Here is a 24760-nt window from a genome sequence, read left to right on the forward strand (position 1 = left end):
GCTTTCCAGGCAGTAAACTTGAGTCTCCCCCTTGACTCTCCCCTCTGCCGCTGCTGCCCGGCACAGGTGAGTTTTGGCTTGTAGCCAATGGCTCGCCACTCGCTAGCCACTGCCCAAGCTAGGAATGGACTGGACAGGCCTCTGCTTCACTCTCCGTCCCGTAGCCGAGACTGGTAGAGGCCTGAAAATTCTCCAGGTGCCATCCTGAGAGGGGGCTTGGGAGAGTACAATTCAGCAATAAAGAGAGTCAATCCCTGCCCACAATGAGCTTACAGTCTTGGGGGGTAGAGGGACAGACATAATGATAATAATGTTGGTATTTGTTAAGCGCTTACTATGTGCAGAGCACTGTTCTAAGTGCTGGGGTAGATACAGGGTAATCAGGTTGTCCCACATGAGGCTCACAGTCTTAAAATGTTGATATTTGTTAAGTGCTTACTATGTGCAGAGCACTGTTCTAAGTGCTGGGGTAGATACAGGGTCATCAGATTGTCCCACGTGAGGCTCACAGTCTCATTAATCTCCATTTTACAGATGAGGGAACTGAGGCACAGAGAAGTTAAGTGACTTGTCCACAGTCACACAGCTATCAAGTGGCAGATCTGGAATTCGAACCCACGACCTCTGACTCCCAAGCCCAAGCTCTTTCCACCGAGGCACAAGTAAACAGACTTTAGTGACTGCTAGCCCAGATGGGACCTTATTTCTGATTTTTGGATACCACAGTTCTTGCCTTGTTAGTGTCTTTGCCATAGCTATGACAAGATGGCTCTCTCCATTTCCCGAGTCCAGCCTGGATCACGGATGTTCTGTGCGCTCGTACAAAGACGACCGAGTTTCCCAAGGCATCTGGATCCCGAGTGAAGAGTGAGGAAAACTGTAACTACTCCACAGTAGCCGGATTAAGGAGGTCCAGGAGGGGGAGGAGGTCGCGTTAGAGGATTGGAATTTTCGTCTCTTTCATTGTCCTCTAGACTGTAAGCTCGTTGTGGGCAGGGAGTGTTTCTACTAACTCTAGAAGCAGCGTGGCTCAGTGGAAAGAGCACGGGCTTTGGAGTCAGAGGTCATGGGTTCGAATCCCGGCTCGCCCACTTGTCAGCTGTGTGACTGTGGGCAAGTCACTTCACTTGTCGGCGCCTCAGTTCCCTCATCTGTAAAATGGGGACGAAGACTGTGAGCCCCACGTGGGACAACCTGATTCCCCTGTGTCTACCCCAGCGCTTAGAACAGTGCTCGGCACATAGTAAGCGCTTAACAAATACCAACAAATACCAACATAACTCTGTTGTACCCTCCCGTACCCGTAACTTATTCTCATGTCTTGAGCCCGCTGTTGTGCAGGGATTGTCTCTTTTTTATTGCTATATTGTACTTTCCGAGAACATTGCTCTGCACACGGTAAGTGCTCAATTAATACAACTGAATGAATGAACTAGATGGTAAAATCCTTGAGGGCTGGAAACCTACCTGTTTATACCGTCCAATACTTTGCACAGAGTAAGAGCTCGATAAGTGCGATTGATCGATTCGATATTTAGACGGTAAGCTCGATGTGGGCAGGGAAAGTGTCTGCTAATTCCGTTTTACCACACTCTCCCAAGCATTTAGTTCAGGGCCTGCAATTAGTAAGCAATCAGCAAATACCACCGACTGATCGCTTGCTTGCTGCCAGAATCTATAAAAGCTTAGCTTATTTTTGTATCGTTCATAATATGAATCATAATTATTAATAGAGTATTTGTCATCACTTGCTAAAGGCCAAGCTAAGCACTGAGGGAGATAGCATATAAGCCAATCCAATGAGGGGAAGCAGTGTGGTGTAGTGGATAGACCCGGGGCTGGGAGTTAGAAGGACCTGGGTTCTGATCCTGGCTCCACCTCTTTGTCTTCTGTGTGACCTTGGGCAAGGCAATTCTCTATGCTTCAGTGATCTCATCTGTAAAATGGGGATTAAGATGGTGACAACTGGGACAGGGAATGTGTCCAATCCACTTACCGTGTATCTACCCCGGTGCTTAGCGCCGTGCCTGGCACATAGTAAGAACTTAAATAACTCGTTCTGAGTTCGGGAAAGGAGAATGGAAGCAAAATTGATGGTTCAGCGGAACGCCTTCAGCACTCACCGTGTGCGGAGCATCGTACTGTGTACCTGGGAGAGGGCCACGTCGTAGGCGGACGCGGTCCCTGTCTTCCGGGAGCTTACCGTCGACCTGTTCGGCGAGGCGAAGGGCGTTCATTTGCCATCGGGTTCAGCCGCTCTCTTCTAGGTGGTGCATTTGATGATGCCTTTGCTCACCTCAACCTGTCTCCCCCTTCTAGACTGTGAGCCCGTGTTGGGCAGGGATTGTCTCTGTCTGTTGCCGAATTGTACATTCCAAGCGCTTAGTCCGGTTCTCTGCACATAGTAAGCGCTCAATAAATACTATCGAAGGAAATAACAAAATTATTACCATTATATCCCTGTCCAACATGGAGCTAATAGTCTAGAAGGGGGGGAAGAGCAGGACTCATCTTTTCTTTATAGTCGAAGAAGCGGAGGGAGAGATAATGTGAGTTATCCCCAGAGCCAGGTTGCATGATACCAATGGACTTTCACTGTGCAATATGCTATGAGAAGCAGCATGGCTTAGTGGAAGGAACCCAGGCTTGGGAGTCAGAGGTCTTGGGTTCTAATCCTGGCTCCGCCACTTAGCTGTGTGACTTTGGGTGAGTCACTTCTCTGTGCCTCAGTTACCTCATCTGTAAAATGGGGATTAAGACTGTGAGCCCCACATGGGACAACCTCCTTACCTTGTATCTCCCCCACCACCTCCCCAGCACTTAGGACAGTGCTTGGCACATAGTAAGAACTTAACAAAAACCATCATTATTATTGTTATTATTATTATTCTCCCTGGGTTGTGTTTACTGTATTCTGACCATTACCCTGCCCTTCTCACTATGGCCTTTCTTCTTAGCATTTCTTTTAAATACCCAAATTCCTGGCTCCTCATCAAGTCACTCTGCACAGTTACCATGTGGAGGCCGTTTGGCATTTCATATTTTAGAAGCACATTTAGAGTAAAAATTCGTAAGAATGATTTGTTTCCTCCTGGGATTTTGTTGTCATATTGTAAGCAGGAAGCAGAACAACGTGGGACTCTATGTGGGAAGAGACAGTTATTTGTGTTAGACTTGTATTCAAGTACATTTGTTTAATTTTAGTAAAATGTCCGCATTCGTGACAATTGTTTGTTCATAAGAGAGTCATCTGGGGAAAATACATGGATTTGGTTCAGTCTGGGAAAGTAAGACTTTATTGTCAAGGAAACTTGCTGGGACATTGCAGAGGTCCACATTTATCCAGCGTTAATTAGCTTTTAAAATGTCTAAATGGTAGAAATATGCGTATCTCTCCCCATTTCTCTCTCCCCTGTAGCAATTCTGTATATATCTTTCAAACTCTGTGGCTTCCCCTTTCTTAAAACTAATTTTAGTGTCGGTCTAGATTGCAAAAATCCTGAGGATCGTGTCTACCACCAAAACTATTACTACGACCACTAGTAATCCTAATAACGATATCTTTTAAGTGTTCACTATATGCCAGGCACCGTGCTAAGTGAGGAAATAGTTACTGGACCGTCAGCCTGGCAGTGGGGATGTAAGAGAAATGTCTAAGATGGGAGTAGAGATGGAACAGAAAGCTGTGAGAAGGAGCAGTGAGGTGGGCATCTATTGAGGTGACGGAGTGGTGGATGATGAATGGGGAATAGCCAAGAACCAATATAATTTTCCACCCAAACTTCAGGAGAATATTAATCACTACTTCTGTTGGGCAACTGTAGTTTCTCCAGATAATAATCATAATGTTCTTAATAAAAATTGTGGTATTTGTTAAGCATTTATTATGTGGCAAGCAAAGAATCAAGTGCTGAGGTAGAAACAAGATGATCAAGTTGGATACGATCCATGGGGGTGATAATCTAAGTAGGAGGGAGAACAGTTGTAGCCGAAGTAATAGTATTTATTAAGAGCTTACTCTGTGCAGAGCACTGTGCGGAGTGTTTGTTGAGAAAACACAGGTGGAAATCGGTCACTTTCTCTTGGTGGGGGAAAGGGGAAAACTCCCAATCCAGATCCTGAATCCTCATTTTACAGACGAGGACATTGAGGCCCAGAGGAGTGAAGTAACTTGCCCAAGGTCACTCAGCCAACAACCCTCAGAGCCAGAATTAGAACCCATGTCCTCTGCCTCCCAGGCCCGTGCTCTTTCCACTAAACCTCTATGTTTCCCCAGTTAATTCAGGTGGGAAATTTACTCTCATTCTTCAATTTCACAGGGGGTAGCTACCTTCCTTCCCTGTTACTAGAATTTTCTGTCTAAAACCTGGCTGTTTGGGTTGTAGGACTAAGTTTCTAGATTAGTATGAGTTTGGGGAACAGGAATATGGAAAAGGTTGACTCACTGGTTCCAGTCTTAGCATTGTCTCGGTTAACATTCTAACTTGAACTTAGTATTATGTGTGGGTATATATAAATGTGATATGATGCAAATATATATAAAAATATGCATGAAACTCTTTTGTGGTAATGAGCAATTTGGATCCCCATTTGGTACAGTAGGGCAAGAAAATGAAATGTCAAGAAAACATTTCTTTTTTCCCAGTTATATTCTCTGTGTTCTTAATATTTGCAAATGCCGTTGTGTCTTGTCTATCTCCTCTATTAGATTGCAAACTCCAGGAGGGTAGGAAAGGTGTCTGTTTGAATAATATTAAGAATAATTATAATTATGGTATTTCTTAAGCACTTGCTATGTGCCAAGCACTGTACTAAACACTGGGGTAGATGCGGGATAATCGGGTTGGGCACAGCCCCTGTCCTACATAGGGCTTACAGTCTCAATTCCCATTTTACAGATGAGGTAAATGAGGCACAGAGAAGTGAAACGGCTTGTCCAAAGTCACACAGCGGACAAGTGGCAGAGCCTGGATTAGAACCCAGGTCCTTCCGACTCCCAGGCCCGGGCTTTATCTACTGGCCAAGCTGTACCTGCTCATTTACACGGCTAAGCACACAGCTATTATTTACGTATCCTTTCACGAGATTCCCTCCCCTACCAGTAACTTATATTAACGTCGTGTCTCCCCAGCTAGATTTTAAAATCCTTGACGGCACCCGGCTAGAGAAGCAGAAGCACACAATAGAGAAGCAGCGCGGCTCCGTGGAAAGAGCCAGGGCTTGGGAATCAGAGGTCATGGGTTCGAATCCCAGCTCTGCCACTTGGCAGCTGTGTGACTGGGCAAATCACTTGACTTCTCTGTGCCTCAGTTACCTCATCTGTCAAATGGGGATTAACTGTGAGTCTCATGTGGGACAACCTGATTACCCTGGATCTACCCCAGCGCTTAGAACTGTGCTCTGCACATAGTAAGTGCTTAACAAAAATACTAAATTCAGAGGAGAGGTAGAGTAGAATGTGGCTGTGTGATGGAGCAAGCAGTGAGTTGGAGTTCAATGGGAAACGGGCCTGGGAGTCAGAAGGACCTGGGTTCTAATCCCAGCTCTGCCGCTCGTCTGCTGGGTGACCTGGAGCAAGTCACTTAACTTCTCTGTGCCGCAGTTACCTCATCGGTAAATTGGGGGTTAAGACTGTGAGCCCCATGTAGGGCAGGGACTGTGCCCATCCTGATTAGCTTATATCTTCCTACCCCAGCAGTTAGAACAACGCTTGACACATAGTAAGTACTTAACAAACACTAGCATTATTATCATTGTTAACGAATGCCATTGATTGTTTCTCTGCTTTCAGCAGAGGAGCCAAATACATGTTATTGCTAATATGATGATGATGATGATGATGATTTGGAAGCATTGTCAGGGAAAAGTCCAGGTGCTGATGCTAGATGCTCAAATAATCGCGCACAATTTTGACAGAAGGTTTGACAAGGTGTTGCTCTCCAACCCCTGAAACATAAAGGGGGAAACTGAGACTCACCTACCTCCTGCACGAGTCTGAACAACGAATTAATGGTTGGGCCAAATGTAGAAGCCCCAAGATTGCCAGGACCTCTCATCCATCTGTCCCCGAGACTTTCCAGCTGCAGACAGATAATTAGGGAATTTGGCGTGCAGATTGAATCCTCGTTAGATCCCACCCTGCGGTCAATTCAACTTTCCGGGTTGCCCAGTTTTGAAGGGTTTTTGAGTTTGGGGGAAGCAGTGCAAGGTTCCCAAAGACACTTCCCAAGGTTAATTGAAATATCTGAATTTATTATTTTTTTAATCCTTATTACCTTAGAATTTGTCCAATCTCTCTCTCTCTCCAGCTCCTCATGGATTCCCCTTCGGGCCGGTAAAGAAAAATCGCTAACTGATCATTTGCTCAGGAAGCTTTGGGTGATGCATTTTTCCAGCTCATTGTTGTAGTTCTATAAATCTCTGTTTAAATGTCAAACATCTTTCTGGGATAACTGCCCTTGGATGCAATAGAACCTTTGCTCTGGAAGAAGAAATGCGCTCCATATTCGTTAGACACTTATATTGGGAAATGAGGAAATGTTTGCCTCTTGAGGATACTTTTCCGGAGCGGTAAAGGTAAGTGGATCTGTGCTATCATTTAAGCAGCCATTTTCAGTGGTGCCTGACCTAGCTGAAAGAGCACGGGCTTGGGAATTACAGTCGATTAGACCGTAAGCCCGTCAAACGGCAGGGACTGTCTCTATCTGTTGTCGACTTGTTCATTCCAAGCGCTTAGTACAGTGCTCTGCACATAGTAAGCGCTCAATACATACTATTGAATGGAATCAGAGGAGCAGGTTTCTAATCCTGGCTTCACAACTCTTCTGCTGTGTGGCCTTGGGTAAGTCAATTCACTCCTCTCTGACTCATTCATTCATTCAATAGTATTGATTGAGGGCTTACTATGTGCAGAGCACTGTACTAAACACTTAAATTGGGAGTCCAATAACTGTTCTTCCTCCTACTTCCTATTGAAATTGTGAGCCCCATGTGGGACAGGGACTCTGATCACTTTGTGTCTACTACAGTGCTTAGAAAGGTGTTTGGCATTTAGTAAGTGCTTGACAATATCACTATTAGTAATTATTATTATTACTATCATCATCATCATCTCTGTGGTCTAGTGCAAAGTGTAGACATCTACACTTGGCAGAAAGACATCTCTCTGGGGGTCAGAAGTATTGGGTCCTATTGCTGATTCTTCCATTCCTCTGTTCTGTGTCCTTGAGCAAGTCATTTAACTGCTCTAGGCTTCTATTCTCTTATCTGTATGATAGGGGAAAAATAATGATGATATTTTTTAATCACTTACTATATGATAATCAGATTAGGCACAGGCCCTTGCCCCAAGTAGAGATCACAATGTGAGGGAGGTATTTTGACCATTTTCATAGATGAGGAAACAGAGGTGCAGAGAAGTTAAGTGACTTGTCCAGGTTGACACAGCAGAAGAATGGTGAAGCCCAGGTTTAGAACCCCAGAATCCTGATTTCCAGGCCAGTGCTCGGGGAACATGTCCGCCAACTCTGTCATATTGTGCTCTCTCCAGCGCTTAATAATGATAACTGTATTTGATAAGCACTTATTATGTGCCAGGCACTGTTCTAAGTGCTGGGGTGGATACAAGCAAATAAGGATGGATACAGTCCCTGTCCCAAGTGGGGCTCACAATCTCATTCCCCATTTAACAGATGAGGGAACGGAGGACAGAAAAGTGAAGTGACTTGTCCAAAGTCACACAGCAGACAAGTGGTGGAGATGGGATTAGAATCCATGACCCTCCAACTCCCAGGCCCAGGCTCTATGCACTAGGCCATGCTGCACTAGTAGACTGTAAGCCAGTCAATGGGCAGGGATTGTCTCTATCTGTTGCCGAGTTGGACATTCCAAGCGCTTAATCCAGTGCTCTGCACATAGTAAGTGCTCAATAAATACTATTGAATGAATGAATGATGTTGGTATTTGTTAAGTTCTTACTGTGTGTCAAGCACTGCTCTAAGCGCTGGGGTAGATATAAGATAATCAGGTTGTCCCATGTAGCCAAGAGTAGGAGTTTTTTTTCATGTGAAGGTTGATAGGCAACCACTGGAGACTTCTGAGGCAGGGGATGTTATGCCCAGAATGTTTCTGTAGAAAGATAATCCGGGCAGCAGAGTGAAGTATGGACTGAAGTGGAGAGAGACGGGCCCTCTTCACCCCCATTTTACAGATAAGGTAACTGAGGCACAGAGAAGTTTAGTGACTTGCCCAAGGTCACACAGCTGACAAGTGGCAGAGCTGGGATTGGAACCCGTGACGTCAAGCAAATCAGGTTGGATGTAATCCTCGTCCTACATAGGGCTCACAGTCTTAATCCCTCTTTTCCAGATGAGGTGATTGAGTATCTATCCCGGTGCTTAGCACAGAGTGAGAGCTTAATAAATGTTATCATCATCATTATTATTACTATTACCATGAATAATAATAGTAACAACATATTTACCAGATGCAATATGGTGTTGCCTCAGTGGGAGATCTTAGTACAGTGCTCTGCACTTAACTGACCCGCTCCCCTATCGCACCACTAACCCACAGCCCCGGATCACCTCCACCGTCTGCCTCCTTCGCTCTGATGCTCGAGCTGCCGAACGCTGCTGGTGGAAATCTAAACACCAGGCCCACCTTGTCCACTTTAAGTTTGTCCTTTGTTGCCTTAACTCTGTCCTCTCCTCTGCCTGACAAAACTAATTCTCTTCTCCTATTGACACCCATGCTCATCACCCGCATCAGTTGTTCCGGACATTTAACTCCCTCCTCAGGCCCTCTTTTCCTCCCCCTACCCCATCCCTCACCCCCACAGCTCTCTGGCCACGTACTCATTAGAAAAATTAACACCCTAAGTCTGAGCTCCCCCACATCACCCCTTCCCCTCCTCCATCCCCCCTTCTCTGGACCTCCTCTTCTACTTTTCCATCCTTCCCAGTAATATCTTCAGAGATCTCCTGCCTCCTCTCAGGTGCCACCACCCTCCACATGAGCTTCAGACCCCATTCCTTCCCACCTTATAAAAACTCTCTCCCCTTCCCTCCTCCCCTCCTTATCTTGAATGTTCAACCGCTCACTCTCCATTGGCTTCTTCCCCTCTGTCTTCAAAAATGCCCACCTCTCCCCCATCCTAAAAAAGATCCGACCTTGGCCCCACTTCCTCTTCCCCATCTCTCTCCTACCCTTCCTTTCCAAACTCCTGAAGTGAGTCATCTACACTCGCTGTCTCAAATTTCTCTTCTTTAATTCTTTCCTGGACCTTCACCAGTCTGACTTTCTCCCCTTCCACTCCACATAAACCACCCTCTCAGAGGTCATCGATGACTTCCTTCTTGCCAAAACCAATGGCTTCTATTCCATCCTAATCTTCCTCGACCTCTCCGCTCCGCTCTGCCTTTGACACTGTCGACCATCCCTTTCTCCTCAACACGTTATCCGACCTTGGCTTCGCTGACTTTGTCCTTTCCTGGTTCTCCCCTTATCTCTCTGGCAGTTCATTCTCAGTCTCCTTCGCGGGCACCTCCTCTCCCTCCCATCCCCCAATTGTTAGAGTTCCTCAAGGGTGTTTTTGGTCCCCTGCTGTTCTTGGTCCATCTATTCTCACTCCCTTGGAGAACTCATTCACTCCCACAGCTTCAACTATCATGTCTGGGTGGATGATACCCAAATCTATATCTCCTCCCCTGTTCTCTCTCCCTCCCTCCGGGCTTGCATCTCCTCTTGCCTTCAGGACATCTCCACCTGGATGTCTGCCTGCCGTCTAAAATTCAACATGTCCAAGACCGAGCTCCTTCTCTTCCATCCCAAACTGTGTCCTCTCCCTGACTTTCCCTTCACTGTGGACTGCACTGCCATCCTTCCCGTCTCTCAAGCCCGCAACCGTGGTGTCCTCCTTGACTCTGCTCTGTCATTCACCCCACATATACAATCCGTCACCAAAACCTGCCGGTCTCACCTTCACAACATCGCCAAAATCTGCCCTTTCTCCTCTCCATCCAAAGAGCACTACTAGGTTAGTACAATCACTCATCCTATCCTGACTGGATGACTGCATCAGCCTCCTTTCTGACTTCCCAACTGCCTGTCTCTCCCCACTTCAGTCTATACTTCCCTCTGCTGCCCAGATTATCTTTCTACAGAGAGATTCTAGGCATGACACCCCCAGCCTCAAAAATCTCCGTAGTTGCGTATCCACCTCTGTATCAAGCAAAAACTCCTCACTGTTGGCTTCAAAGCGCACCGTCCCCTTTTTCCTGCCTACCTGCCTCACCTCCCTTCTCTCCTTCTCCATCCCAGCCTGCACAATCCGCTCCTCTGCTGCTAACATCCTCACTAGGTCTCTTTCTCGCCTGTCCCACTGTCGACTCCTGGCCCATGTCCTACCTCTGGCCTAAGACGGCCTCCCTTTTGAAATCTGCCAGACAGTCACACTTCCGCCCTTCAAAGCCCTACTGAAGATGCACCTCTTCCAAGAGACCTTCGCAGACTAAGCCCCACTTTTTTCTCAGCGCCCCGTCCCCTCCACATCGCCCTGACTCATTTGCTTTGCCCAACACCCTCTCCATGCCCCGTAGCACTTATATATTTACGCACATACCTATAATTCTATTTATTTATATTAATGTCTGTTTACTTGTTCTGATGTGTATATATATCTATAATTTTATTTATTTATATGGGTGCTATTGATGTCTGTTTACTTGTTTTGATGTCTGTCTTCCCCCTTCTAGACTGTAAGCCCGGTGTGGATAGGGATCATCGTTTTGCTGACTTGTACTTCCCAAGCAATTAGTTCAGCGCTCGGCAAACAGTAAACACTCCTTAAATACGATTGAATGGATGAATGAATAAATACCAATGGTGACTCGCTCCCTTTGCTCTTCTCCCCTCCCCACCCCAAAGCACTTATGGATATATGTATATATCTATAATTCTATTTATCTATATCGATGCCTGTTTACTTGTATTCTTGTCTGTCTCCATGCCTCTAGACTGTGATCCTCAGTGAAATGGGGCTTCATCCGTAAAATGCGGATTAAGACCATGAACCTCGTGTGGGATACTGACTGTGCCCGACTTGATTAGCATGTATCTTCCCCGGAGCTTAGTACAGTGGCTGGCACATATTAAGTGCTCAATAAAATACCATTCTGAAAAAAAAAAAAAAAAGGGACATGTGGCTGTTTCATTTAAAGAGAATTCTTGGAAATCCAGTTGGCTTCCTGATCTGGAAGACTCAGAAGTCTGGAGACCATGTGTTTCTAGCCCATTGTTTCTCCTTTTGGAGGATAAAATCTTCCAAGGGCCAGGAACGGAGAGCAGCTCAGAGTAAGCCCTCAGAAATCGCAGCAACCGTAGTGAAGCCTAATGAAAAGCTCAATGTGTCACACTGGGAACTCTTAGAGACTTGTAATAGGTCTGCCTCCAAATTCAATAGGTATTTCTGCATAACTATACTAGCTACATAGAGTTGATGAAACCATCCAACATCTAGAATTTAGATTCCTGGGTTTTTTTCTGTGAAAATTCTTAGGATACAAAGGAGATATTCAGAAATCCTTATGAAGATTTGTTAGCTCTCTGATGTTAATTGTGCCTTTGATTTGTTTATTTGTACTTATTTTGTTCTGTTGTCTGTCTCTCCCCTTCTAGACTGTGAGCCCGCTGTTGGGTAGGGATCGTCTCTGCTGCTGAATTACATTTCCAAGCGCTTAGTACAGTGCTCTGCACACAATAAGAGCTCTCTAAATACATTTGCATGAATGAGCGAATGAATCTAGATCGGTGCTCACTAAGGCTAAATCATTGGTATATCTGAAGAAGGCAGGCATCCACCAATATATACTACTAGCTGAACCCTGGAACGATTCACGGCGTTAGTCCTCAGTACTGTTTTGCCTTTCTTTTTCCACATCTTTTTGCATCTCTGCTGCTGAGTGTGTGCGTAAGTGTTTGGGAGCGAAGGTGTTACCCCATGTGTTGTTGAGAAGCAGCGTGGCTTAGTGGCAAGAGCACGGGCTTGGGAGTCAGAGGGTCCTGGGTTCTCATCCTGACTCCACCGCTTGTCTGTCGTGTGACCTTTGGAAATCCACGTCACTTCTCTGTACCTCAGTTCCCTCTTCGGTAAAATGGGGACTGAGATTGTGAGCCCCATGTGGGACCAACCTGATTACCTTGTATCTATCCCAGTGCTTAGAACACTGCTTGGCACATAGTAAGCACTTGACAAATACCGTGATTATTATTGTTATAGGTGTGCTTCCTCATCGTTCTGAGTGAGTGCGTATCTTTAAGCGTTCATTTCTAGGGATTAGAACCCATGACCTTCTGACTCCCAGGCCTTTGCTCTATCCACTCAACCATGCTGATCTTTCTATCTTCTCCAAGAGGCCTTCCCTGACTAGGCACGAATTTGCCCTATTCCCTCTCCCTCCTGCAACACCCTTTCAAATGGATTTGTTTCCTTTAGCACTTGGGAGGATACAGTAGAGTTTGAAGGCATCATCCCTGCCTTCAAGGAACTTACAGTCTACTGTGTGCACAACATGATAAGTAACAGACACAGTCCCTGCCCTCCAGGAGTTTATAATAACAGTGATGGTACTCCTTAATGGCTTACTATGTTCATTCATTCAACATTATTTATTGTGCAGAGCCCTGTACTAAACGTTTGGAATGAACAATTCGACAACAGAGAGAGACAGTCCCTGTCCAATGACGGGCTCACAGTCTAATCGGGGGAGACGGACGGCAGAGCAAAACAGAACGAGACAAAAATAAGACAACATTATCACGATAAATAGAATCAAGGGGATGTACAACTCATTAACAAAGAAAATAGGGTAATAAATAATATATACAAATGAACACAGTGTGCTGAGGGGAAGAGGGAGGGGAAGGAGCAGAGGGAAAGGGGGCTTAGCTGAGGGGAGGTGAAGGGGGAAGGGGGAGGAGCAGAGGGCAGGGGGAGCAGAGGGGGAGCAGAGGGAGCAGAGGGAAAATGGGAAGCTCAGTCTGGGAAGGCCACTTGGAGGAGGTGAGCTCTCAGTAGGGCTTTGAAGAGGGGAAGAGAGTGAGTTTGGCGGAGGTGAGGAGGGAGGGCGTTGCAGGACCACGGTAGGACGTGGGCCAGGGGTCGACGGCGGGATAGGCGTGAACGGGGGACGGTGAGGAGGTGAGCGGCAGAGGAGCGGAGCGTGCGGGGTGGGCGGTAGAAAGAGAGAAGGGAGGTGAGGTAGGAGGGGGCAAGGGGATGGACAGCCTCGAAGCCCAGAGTGAAGAGTTTTTGTTTCATGCGGAGGGCTATGTTCCAAGCACTGTTCAAACGCCTGGGCTAGGTACAAGTTAAATCATGTTGGAGACAGGCCCTGTCCCCTGTGGGACTCACACTATTAATCCCCATTTTGCAGATGAGGTAACTGAGGCTCAGAGAAGTGAAGTGACTTACCTAAAGTCCACAAGCAGCATGTGGCGGAGCAGGGATTAGAACCCAGGTCCTTCTGATCCCCAGGATCGTGCTCTGTACACTAAGCTACTTGGTGCAGAGCACTGTACTGAGCACTTCTGAAAGGAAAATAGTAGATGTAGTCTTGGGAAATATGGGGCTTCCAATATGGTGGAGGAGAGGGACGTTGAATGTAGACAGTTAGTAGAAGCAGTCACCCGCACAAATGCTGCAAGTCTTTATGTGACTGAATGGCTTGCGGGCCCGGGAAACTGGATCTGTGTTGGGTAGACGCTAATCAGTTTGGTTTAGGGAGCAATATTTAAACCCACAGAAAAATCTTTAGATGATTTACCAAATGCAGAAAACACACAGTAGAGACTCCGTGGTTCCTTTTGAAATGGAAAATGATTTAATTACCCTCTACAGTTGGAAACATTTGTCTTGGTAAAAATTAAAGGTATTGTGTCAGGCAGAAAATTGTGTTTCATGTTAATATTTGCTGAAAATGAACACATGGCAGATTGTCGATTAGTTTCATTCTGAAGTACAAAAAACACTATTTTCTATTAATGCAGTAACTTTTCAGCAATAATACAGAAATTATAAAAATCATCCAAAGGTTTTTGAGTTTAGGAAAATCTCTCTCAGGAATCTAGTCTCTCAAATTCTAGTTGAGTGACTTGGTATTAGCTACTTTACCTAGTGATATCTGAGGTTTAGTTTTGAGGACTATTGCTTTGGAACAAGTTTTGTTTTACTTTAAGTAAGGGGTGAATAATTTATTTGAGCCTGAGAAAAATCTCATTAAAGATTCCAAACATAATTTTCTATTTCTAGACCTATACTCTATATTGAAAAACAGCTTTAGAATAAGGTTTAAAAAAGCTGTTGCCCTTCTCATTTTCTCCTTTGCCCTTTATAAAACTGATTAGGTTTGTCTACGCATTTGGAGCATTAAGGAGAGAACTGTTATTGAACTCAAAGACCGCACAAAGATAATCAAACATGCAAATAAACCCAAATTATTACTTGTCTCGGGTGCAAGATCATTTTCATCGTTCCTGCAAAATGCATGATTGCATATGCAGTTGCTTACCTGGGAAGAAAATCTGATCTATTCAGACCCAAAATGGAGGTCATGAAGTTACCATTAAGGAAAAGCTCTGAAACACCACTGCTTCTCAGTGAGAGGTTTGTTTGTTTTGTTTTTTCCTATAGAGAAGTCAGAAAGGCTTGGGTTTATTCCAAGAAATAAATTGTGTATCAAGTCTTTAAGAACGATCCATGAAAAAGAATAATTTAAAGGACTTCAAAATGAGGGTTTTGTGTGTGTCCACTCTTGCTGACCTGAGGCCATCTCACTCAGGAGTGATCTTCAGTCTCTGACTACAGGCAGTCAAACCGAGTCAGAGATCAAACACTCAGTCAATTGTATCTACCAAGCACTTGCTGTGTGTAGACTACCGTGTGTAGAAGTACTTGGGAGGGATAATAACAATTATGATATTTGTTATGAACTTATTTTGCGCTAAGCACTGTCCTCAGCAGTGGGGTAGATACAAGGTCATTAGGCCCCACATGGGGCTTACAGTCTAAGTAGGAGGGAGAACAGGTATTAAATCCCCAGTTGAGGGAATCGAGGCACGGAGAAGTGAAGTAACTTGTCCAACTCGACTGTACGCGGCCAAGAGACTATATTCAGTCATCTGCAGAAAGGACACACTATTGATTTTTGGATATGATTGACTGACTCTCCATCCAAACTGCTACGATGTTAATCCAATCCCTTATCCTACCCCAACATTTAATAATAATAATAATAATAATAATAATAATAATGTTGGTATTTGTTAATCGCTTACTATGTGCCAAATACTGTTTTAAGCGCTGGGGTAGATACAAGGCAATCAAGTTGTCCCACGTAGGGCTCACAGTCTTCATCACCATTTTACAGATGAGGTAACAGCACGGAGAAGTGAAGTGACTTCCCCAAGGTCACACAGCTGACAGGTGGTGGAGCTGGGATTAGAACCCATGACCTCTAAGTCCCAAGCCCGTGCTTTTTCACTATTACTTCTTATTATTGTATCAGCCTCCTCGCTGACCTCACTGTCTCCTGTCTCTCCCCTCCCTATTCCCTTCTTCACTCTACTGCCTGGATTATTTTCCTACAGAAATGCTCAGACCATGATTCCTCACTCCTCAAGAACCTCCAGTGGTTGCCCCTCCACCTCCACATCAAACAAAACCCCTCACCACTGGCTTTAATCAATCCCCTTGCCCCCTCCTACCTCACCTCACTTGTCTCCTTCTCCAACCCAGCCCACACACTCCGCTCCTCTGGTGCCACTAACCTTCTCACTGGGCCTCCATTTCACCTGTAGAGAAGCAGCGTAGCTCAGTGGAAAGAGCACAGGCTTTGGAGTCAGAGGTCATGGGTTTGAATCCCGGCTCTGCCACTTGTCAGCTGTGTGACTGTGGGCAAGTCACTTCACTTCTCTGTGCCTCAGTTACCTCATCTGTAATATGGGGATTAAGACTGTGAGCCCCGCATGGGGCAACCTGTTTCCCTTGTGTCTACCTCAGCGCTTAGAACAGTGCTCTGCACATAGTAAGCGCTTAACAAATACTGACATTATTAACATTATTACCTGTCTTGCCGCAGACTCCTAGTCCACATTCATTCATTCAGTAGTATTTATTGAGCACTTACTATGTACAGAGCACTGTACTAAGCGCTTGGAATGTACAAATCGGTAGCAGATAGAGACAGTCCCTGCCCTTTGACGGGCTTACGGTCTAATCGGGGGAGACGGACAGATAAAAACAATAACAATATCCTGCCTCTGGCCTGGGGCTCCCGACGTCGACACATCCGACAGACAGTTACTCTCCTCCCCACTTCAAAGCCTTATTAAGGACACATCTCCTCCAAGAGGTCTTCCCTCACTAAGCCCAATTTTCCTTTTCTTCAACGCCTTTCTGCATCTCCCTGACTTGCTCCCTTTATTCATTCCCCCTCCCAGTCCCACAGCACTGAAGTACATATCTTTAATGTACTTATAGCAATATTTATCTCCCACTCTAGACTGAAAGCTTGCTGTGGTCAGGGAATATATCCGTTACACTATGTTGTACTCTCCCAAGGACTTAATACAGTGCTCGGCACACAGAAAGCACTCTATCGACTGCCAGACTGATTTACTGACTTCTTAAGAAGCTGAAAGAGTGGAATGACATAGTAAGTGCTCAATAAATACGATGGAGTGAATGAACGAATGAATGATTTACCTTTCCCTTTTAGGAGAAGAGTCCCCAGTTTGATGTAGTCGCTCAGCAAGACGGTTTCTTAATATTCAGTAAAGACTATCCCCTTCCCTCTTCAATCCGTCATTTTTTGAATGCTATTCGCTAAGCATTTACTATAATAATGTTGGTATTTGTTAAGCGCTTACTATGTGCCGAACACTGTTCTAAGCGCTGGGGTAGATACAGGGTCATCAGGTTGTCCCACGTGGGCCTCACAGTACCAATCCCCATTTTACAGATGAGGTAACTGAGGCACAGAGAAGTGAAGTGACTTGCCCACAGTCACACAGATGACAAGTGGCAGAGCAGGGATTCGAACCCCTGATCTCTGACTCCCAAGCCCGGGCTCTTTCCACTGAGCCACGCTGCTTTTCCCTGTGCCAGGCACTGTGCTAATTACAGAGGTAGATACATGCGAGTCAGATGGACACAGCCCATGTCCCACATGGGGCTCATAGTCTTAATCCCCATTTTTCAGAAGAGATAACGGAGTCCCGGGGAAGTTAAATGACTTGCCCAAGTCAAGGCAAGCGGCAGAGCCGGGAATAGAACCCAAGCCCTTCCGACTCCCAGGCCCGTGCTCTATCCACTAGGTCATGCTCCTTCTCTGTAATCGACTCCTTGTTTTTCGGAGCATGTTTGACAGCTTTTGAACATGGTGACAGGACAAATGTATTCATAGAGCCATCGAAGGGCAGTGAAAATAATGATTAAGGTATGAATCAATCCATCGGTGCTATTTGCTCGGGACCTACTATAACGCTAATAATATGATGCGACACTTATTAGGCACTCGCTCACTATATGCCAAGCACTGTACTAAGCACCGGGATAGATACAAGCAAGTTGGATTGGACACAGTCACTATCCTACATGGGGCGCTCAGTGTTAATCCCCATTTTCCAGATGAGGTAACTGAGGCCCAGAAAAGTGAAGTGACTTGCCCAAGGTCACACAGCAGGCAAGTGGCAGAGCAGAAATTAGAACCCAGATCCTTCTGATTCCCAGGTCCACGCTTTATATGGGTAGACTGCACTACTTCTTTGAAACTCGCCTCCTAGTTCTGGGCCTCAGTTTTCTCCCCTGAAAAATGCGGATAAAATATTGGTTCTCTCTCCTTCTTAAATTTTGGACCCTTTGTGGAACAGTGACCAACTCCTGACTTGTATGCATTCATTCATTGTGTGACTGAGGGCAAGTCACTTAAGTTCTCTGTGCCTCAGTTACCTCATCTGTAAAATGGGGATTAGGACTGTGAGCCTCATATGGGACAACCTGATTACCCTCTATCTACCCCAGCGATTAGAGCAGTGCTCTGCACATAGTAAGCGCTTAACAAATATCAACATTATTATTATTATTATTATTATCATTATTATTATTATTATGAGAAGCAGCGTGGCTCAGTGGAAAGAGCACGGGCTTTGGAGTCAGAGGTCATGGGTTCGAATCCCTGCTCTGCCACTTGTCAGCTGTGTGACTTTGGGCAAGTCACTTCACTTCTCGGTGCCTCAGTTCCCTCATCTGTAAAATGGGGATTAAGACTGTGAGCCCCAAGTGGGACAACCTGATTCCCCCGTGTCTACCCCAGCGCTTAGAACAGTGCTCGGCACATAGTAAGCGCTTAACAGTACCAACATTATTATTATTATCCAGTAGTATTTATCGAGCATTTACAGTGCAGAGCACTCTACTAAGCGCTTGAAATGTGCAATTTGGCAACAGATAGACACAATCCCTGCCCAATGACGGGTTTACAGTCTAATCGGGGGAGACAGATGGACAAAAACAAGACAACTTGATCACGATAATCTAATCCATCTCTAAGCATGATGCCAGGCACATTTTGCTTTCTATGCACCTTCTATGGGTCAAGCACTGTACTAACACTTACGCAGAGTAGGCCCTTCAGAATTGTGCGTGGCGCAGTGGAAAGAGCACGGGCTTTTGAGTCAGGGCTCATGAGTTCAAATCCCAGCTCTGCCACTTGTCAGCTGTGTGACTGTGGGCAAGTCACTTCACTTCTCTGTGCCTCAGTTCCCTCATCTGTAAAATGGGATTAAGACTGTGAGCCCCACGTGGGACAACCTGATTCCCCTGTGTCTACCCCAGCGCTTAGAACAGTGCTCTGCACATAGTAAGCGCTTAACAAATACCAACATTATTAACATTATTAATTATCATCATTATAATCATTATCGTCACCATCAAGCCAGAATCTGTCAATTCAGAAGTCTCGGCCTTCTTTCCTTCACGATAAACATTGTCATTCGTTCAATAGTATTTATCGATCGCTTACTATGTGCAGAGCACTGCACTAAGCGCTTGGAATGAACAAGTCGGCAACAGATAGAGACGGTCCCTGCCGTTTGACGGGCGCACGGTCTAATTTGTCTTATGGCGGCGAGTCGTCTCCCACCCATAGCGTCTCCATGGACGCATCTCTCCCAGAATGTCTCACCTCCATGTACAATCGTTCCAGTAGTAGATCCATAAAGTTTTCTTGGTAAAAATCCAGCAGTGGTTTACCATTGCCTTCTTCCGTGCAGTCAACTCGAGTCTCTGCGTTGGTCTCTCTGCCGTGCCGTTGCTGCTCAGGACAAGTCACTTTGGCTTCTGGCAGATTGTCTTCCACTCGCTAGCCACTGCCCAAGCTAAGAATGGAATGAGTTGGCTTCCGCTTGACTCTCCTTCCCCTAGCCGAGACTGGTAGAGGACTGGAAACTCTCCAGGTGTGAACCCGAGAAGGGATTGTCATTTGAGAGATATACAATTCTCCAAGGCACGTGTCATGGAAAACTATGCAGCGATAGATTGGAATCAGCGGGACAATGCTTCTCTAACATTCAATTCCATTATAATCAAGAGCCTACCTCTTATGGTTTTAACATTAAGCGTTTATCCTGAGCTTAATCAAAATAGCCGATAGAGCTGATGATTATGTGATCTGAAGTCATTAGTGAGGAAGAGCGTCTATTTACCTCCTGAGAGATTTCCATTTCTTTTACTGATAATACATTTGCAAGCTTTTACATGATGAGGGGACGTTTATCCACAGCGCAGTGCAAATTGCCACAGAAGATTTTTCTTGTCCGGGCTAAGGATGTTTAAGGCGTTTGTTGTGGCAGTAAATAGCTTTTGTGCCAATGTTGTATTTGTTGTGACCGTATAGAGCACTGGGCGATGTTACATTTCTTGTGTCTATTCAAGGGTTTAGTACAGTGTTCTGCACACAGTAGGTGTTTATTAAATAGTGTTGAATACTTGGTTGTGCCAATGTGTAATATTCGTAAAATTTTGCAATTGTGATGCCTAGGTAGAGCATTCGTTTGCACGTCGCCGTTGCTGTGTCAGAGAAAAGCATTTAGAATGGATAATTTGAGTTTGCCAAGTCACTTCTGATAAGCAGGGTCATAAAATAAAGGGCTTTTTTTCCCAATGACTCATGACAGCTCATCCATACATCGGTCTTTCTGACTTGTTAAGTTAATAAAATATTGATTAGAGAAACCTCCTTTTATCAGAACTAAGGATCAAATCCAGTACAGGCGAAATGGTTGTGGCTCCCTGCTCAGTTGCTGGTGTTTTGGTCTGTTTAGAGAATCTGGAGTTGGATCCCAGCCGTTACTTTTCCTCTTTCAAAAAGATTTCTCTCCCCTCCATGCCCTGTGGATGGTTCCTTCCAGAAAGAAGAACAGAAATAGAGCAACAGGGTTAAGGTGTCATCTGCTCCCATTCAACTTGCCCCACAGGAGTGTCTTCTGTCATTGAGATACAAGATGATAAGGTTTCTGAAGGAACTTCACCTCACAAAGCTTGAAAGTCTGAGTTGTCTAGTTAAAACCATATCTCTGGGAGGAAATCACTGGCGAAGGATTTTCTCAACCCAACACTGGATACTCTGCCCAACCCATTAAAGCAAGGCCATGAAATGGGCATGAGCTACATATGCAAACACCAGAAACTTGTGAATTCTAGTCCTCTCCCACCAGACACCTTCTTTGTGTCCTGAGTTCATCCTTTCATCTCTCTAAAGTTCCCATCCCTCCCCTCCAGAGGCTAGACTTATAGCTACAAGAGAGGGATGCGATGAGGATGATTTAGTTGAAGGGTTTGGAGGGTTTTCACTGGACTTGGTAGCACTTCCTCATAAATCAACATGACGTAAACCGTTCTGAGTTCCCAGCGTGTTTTGGGACAGCAGGCCCCGGGGCCAGATCTCACAAAAGGTCCCGGGATTTGACGTGGGGATGAGTGTTTCTATGCGTCGAGGTTAGTTTTTTTTTTTTGAAGGTATTTGTTAAGTTATTAATATGTGCCATGCAAGCTGATAATGGATCCTTATAATGATAATAATAATAATAATAATGTTGGTATTTGTTAAGCACTTATGTGCAGAGCACTGTTCTAAGCGGCTCTGCCACTTAGCAACTGTGTGACTGTGGACAAGTCACTTAACTTCTCTGTGCCTCAGTTACCTCATCTGTAAAATGGGAATTAAGATTGTGAGCCTCATGTGGGACAACCTGATTACCCTGTATCTACCCCAGCGCTTAGAACAGTGCTCTGCACATAGTAAGCGCTTAACAAATGCCAACATTATTATTCTTATTCAAAGTATTACTAACAGGACACCTCCTCCAATTAAGCCCTCGTTTCTTCTGTTTTTTATTGTTTAATGATATTAAGTGCTTACCTTCCCTACTGCTTTCAAACGTTCTCAAATCTCTCCATCTTAAAAGAAAAATCCTTCCCTTGACCCAAGGCTCTTTCTAGTTCTTGTCCCTTCTCCATCCTACCATCTTCTCCAACCTCCTTGAGCGAGTTGTCTACATCCACCCTCTCCACTTCATCTCCTCCAATTGTCTCCTTGGCCCCTTCCGATCTGGCTTCCGCCCAGTTCGCTCCTTAGAAATCGCCCTCTCAAAGGTCATGAATGATCTCCTTCTTGCCAGATCTAATGGCCTCTACCCCGCCTTAATCCTCCTTGATCCCTGAGCTGCCTTTGACACTGTCGACCCCCACTTCTCTTGGAAACGTTATCCAACCTCAGCTTTGCTGACACTGTACTCTTCTGGTTCTTCCAGAAGCAGCGTGGCTCAGTGGAAAGAGTGTGGGCTTGGGAGTCAGAGGTCATGGGTTCGACTAGGGCAAGTCATTTAACTTCTCTGTGCCTCAGTTACCTCATCTGTAAAATGGGGATTAAGACTGTGAGCCTCACGTGGGACAACCTGATTCCCCTGTAACTACCCCAGCGCTTAGAACAGTGCTCTGCACATAGTAAGCGCTTAACAAATACCAACATAATGATAATAATAAAATGGGGATTAAGACTGTGAGCCCCACGTGGGACAACTTGATTCCCCTGTGTCTACCCCAGCGCTTAGAACAGTGCTCGGCACATAGTAAGCGCTTAACAAATACCAACATTATTATTATTATTATTCCTCCTATCTCTCTGGCCTCTCATTCTCAGTCTCCTTCACTGGCTCCTCCTCCGCCTCCCACCCCCTAACTGTGGGAGCACCTCAAGACTCAGTTCTGAGTCCCCTTCTATTCTCCATCTATACCCATTTCCTTGGAGAACTCATTCGCTCCCATGACTTTAACTTCCACCTCTATGCCAGTGATTCCCAAATCTACATCTCCAGCCCTGATCTCTCATTGTCTGCAGTCTGGCACTCCTGCCTTCAGGACATCTATACTTGGATGTCCTACTGACACTTCAAATTTAATAAGTCTAAAACACAACACCTCTTCCCATCCAAATCCTGTCCTCCCACTGCCTTTCCCATCACAGTAGACAGCACAACCATCCTTCCTCTCTCACAAGCCGGTAACACTGGTGCTATTCTCTACTCATCTCTCTCATTCAACCCACATATTTAATCTCTGACTAAATCCTGTCAGTTCAACCTTCATAATATCGCTAAAATTTGCTTTTTCCTCTCCAAAAAACTGCTATCCTATTAATCCAAGCACTTATCTTATCCTTTCTTGATTAGCACATCAGCTTCCTTGCTGACACCCCAGCCTCTTGTCTCTCCCACTCAGGTCCATGCTTCACTCTGCCATCAGGATCATTTTTCTACAGAAATGTTCAGGCCATGTTTCCCCACTCCTCAAGAACTTCCAGTGGTTGCCCATCCACCTGCAGGTCAAACCAAACCCCCTTACCGGAAATTTTAAAGCATTAAATCGCCTTGTTCCCTCCTCCCTTACCTCACAAATTTCCTACTACAACCCAGCCCACGTGCTTCGCTCCTCTAATGCCAACCTTCTAACTGTACCTTGATGTAATCTGTCTCACTGATGACCCCTTGCCCACATCCTGACTCTGGCCTGGAGTGCCCTCCCTCGTTCTATCCAACAGATGATCAGTCCCCCCACCTTCAAAGTCTTTTTAAAAGCACATCTCCTCCAAGAAACCATCCCTGACTAAACTCTCATTTCCTTTTCGCCCATCACCTTTTGCTTTGTCCTTGCACTTTGATTTTCAACCTTTGTTCATCCCTCCCTCAGCTCCAAAACACTTATGTCCATATCCCTAATTTAGTGATTTATATCAGTTTCTGTCTTCCCCTCTAAACTGTCAGCTCACAGTGGACAGGAAGCATGTTTACTTATGCTATTATATTGTACTCTCCCAAGTACTTTTTATAATACTTTGTACACAGTTAGAGCTCAATAAATATGATTGACGACTTAATTGGTTAACAGACTCCCAGCTTTGCCAAAAGTCTGCTGGAAGACCTTGGACCAATCACTTAACCACTCTGGGCCTCAGTTTCCTCACCTAAAAAAGGGGATATGAAGATGTTTCTCTCCCTAATAATAATAACGATAATGTTGGTATTTGTAAAACGCTTACTATGTGCCGAGCACTGTTCTAAGCGCTGGGGTAGATACAGGGTAATCAGGTTGTCCCACGTGAGGATCACAGTTAATCCCCATTTTACAGATGAGATAACTGAGGCACAGAGAAGTTAAGTGACTTGCTCACAGTCACACAGTTGACAAGTGGCAGAGCAGGTATTGGAACTCACGACCTCTGACTACTAAGCCCGTGCTCTTTCCACTGAGCCACGCTGCTGTAGTCAGGATAAAATGAGTTGAGTGTTGTGATAGCACTTAGGAACCATGAATGTAATACACAAGTGGAGGTATTATTATCCATTAGTGGTCTGAATTTAACTATATCGTTTGGTGTCCTAAACCTTTGGGGTTATTTGGACGGAGACTACTTATTCACAAGTATTTCCTTGGTTTCCTAGACAAAACTAGAGTTTAGAGGAACACTAAATGATACATCATTCCCAGCACAATCAAAAAAAAAAAAATTGCTCACTTCAAAAGCCTGGAAATGTACAGTTTTCATTATGAAGGGTTTGTGAGCTCTAATACACTATTAATTAAGTACTGTCTGCTTCAGTTTCCATTTCAATTTGAAGAGTCAGAGAGTGATGAAAAGACATTAAAGCTGATGCATTGTTTAAGCTCCCTTGGTATTTTTATGGTATTTGTTAAGCGCTCACTGAGTGCAAAATACGGATCTAAGTGCTGGAGTAGATACAAGTAAATCAGGCTGGTCATAGTCCCTGTCCCACATGAGGCTCTCGGATTAACTAGAAGGGAGATGAGGTATCGGATTTATTGAGTGTTTTAGTGAGCGAAGTGCAGAAAGTAGAAGAGAATCACAAGATAGGTTTCCTGTCCACAGGTTGCTTACACTCTGGGGGGGGAATCAGACATAAAAACAGTGAGTCTCCGTATCTACACAAGTGCTGAGGATGGAGATGAATCAACACATACAAAATTGCCAGAGGTGGCTTTGTTATTGTGGGTAGGGAATGTGTTGATGGTTGTATCGTGCACTACCAAATGCTCAGTACAGTGCTCTGCATACAATAAATGTTCAATAAATACAATTGAATGAATGAATGAATGAATGTTGGCATGATTGCATGACCCTCTGAACTT

At 45.1% G+C, this 24760-nt stretch overlaps 1 protein-coding gene and 1 non-coding gene across 3 annotated transcripts in view; one reads left to right on the plus strand and one right to left on the minus strand.

The window, feature by feature from the left end:
• The window catches only part of LRRTM4 (leucine rich repeat transmembrane neuronal 4), a 685760-nt gene that overhangs the window by 339277 nt on the left and 321723 nt on the right, over positions 1 to 24760 (plus strand). The gene's annotated exons all lie outside the window — the stretch shown is intronic.
• Positions 19393 to 19530, minus strand: LOC114812688. The gene has a single exon (XR_003760339.1). It is a non-coding gene; the product is annotated as a small nucleolar RNA SNORA7 (small nucleolar RNA).

The sequence above is a fragment of the Ornithorhynchus anatinus genome, chromosome 5 (assembly GCF_004115215.2).
Source record: "Ornithorhynchus anatinus isolate Pmale09 chromosome 5, mOrnAna1.pri.v4, whole genome shotgun sequence".
Taxonomy (NCBI): domain Eukaryota; kingdom Metazoa; phylum Chordata; class Mammalia; order Monotremata; family Ornithorhynchidae; genus Ornithorhynchus; species Ornithorhynchus anatinus.